This window comes from Empidonax traillii, unplaced genomic scaffold (assembly GCF_003031625.1).
Source record: "Empidonax traillii isolate 1590-97213 ecotype Southwest subspecies unplaced genomic scaffold, ASM303162v1 scaffold6687:size13488, whole genome shotgun sequence".
NCBI lineage: Eukaryota > Metazoa > Chordata > Aves > Passeriformes > Tyrannidae > Empidonax > Empidonax traillii.
Window position 1 is genome coordinate 1 of NW_020961880.1, and position 1,084 is coordinate 1,084.

The window sequence follows — 1,084 nt, forward strand, 5'->3', positions numbered from 1 at the left end:
CACATAAACCAGTTCTCATGAAAACAAGTGGATTGGACAGAGCTGTGGGGGGGGACGTGCTCCCCTCGTGGGAGGGCAGCTCCTGAGATGTGTCCTCACAATCCCACCCAGGCAGTGAGGTCACAGCAGGGCTGTGAGGTCACAGAGCCCCGTGGTCCCACAGCACCACAATGACCAACCACTCGGTCCCTGACTACAATTGTTGCGGCAGCAGCGGTGGCGGCAGCGGTGTCAGAGTTGGCGGCGTTTGGAGAGTGATTTCTGGACAGTGATTTCTGGACAGTGATTGCTGGACAGAGATTACTGGACAGAGTTTACTGGACAGTGATTACTGGACAGTGATTGCTGGACAGTGATTGCTGGACAGTGATTACTTTACAGTGATTACTGGACAGAGTTTTCTGGACAGTGATTATTACACAGAGTTTATACAACAGCGGTGTCAGGACAGAGGGGGCAGCAGTAGCTGCGGGACGGTGTGAGGGCGAGGGGCCATGGCCCTTGCTCTCCACCTCTCCCTCCTCCTCCTCCTGGCAGTGGCCCTGCACGCCAGGGCTGCCCAGGCTGCTCCGGTGCCAGCGCGGGGAGCAGGTGAGCCGGCGGCCTGGGGCACCTTTCCCGGCCCGGCAGGCTCTTCTCCCCGGGAAGGGTCAGGGATGGTTTTCCCCAGGGCTTTAGCCAGGGGGTCCTGGGTGCGGGAGAGAGCCCTGAGGGGCCCTTGGCTGCTCCAGCCGCTCCTCCAGGGATGTTGCACAGGGATGGGAAGAGTGTGGAGAGCGGCCAGGAGCCAGCCCAGAGCTGCCCAGGCCCCTCTGCAGCTCTGGCCATGTCCATTGACATCTGGCCCCCACAGTGCTCTCCAACCCCCCTGCAGTGCCACAGTTCTCTGAGGCACAAGGGGATCCCAGCCTGCAGTGGAAATGGTTTCCATCTGTTTGCTTCTAGGTCTGGGTGCTGGGAATTCTTTTTCAGCAGTTTGGCGAGAAGATGGCTTGGAGTCCTTGGGGTCACCATCAGGTATTTCTCAATGTGTGCTCAAAGAAATCATTGACAACATGGCAAGAGCCAGGTGACAGAAGCTTAT

The 1,084-nt window shown here is 58.5% G+C and overlaps 1 long non-coding RNA gene across 1 annotated transcript in view; it reads left to right on the top strand.

Annotated features, from left to right (window-relative positions):
* Positions 1-238: 238 nt before the first annotated feature.
* Positions 239-1,084, top strand: part of LOC114073494 — a 4,487-nt gene continuing 3,641 nt past the window's right edge. The window contains exons 1-3 of the long non-coding RNA XR_003574338.1: positions 239-254; positions 298-312; positions 410-591. This is a non-coding gene — a long non-coding RNA (uncharacterized LOC114073494). The remainder of the gene's footprint in view (positions 255-297; positions 313-409; positions 592-1,084) is intronic.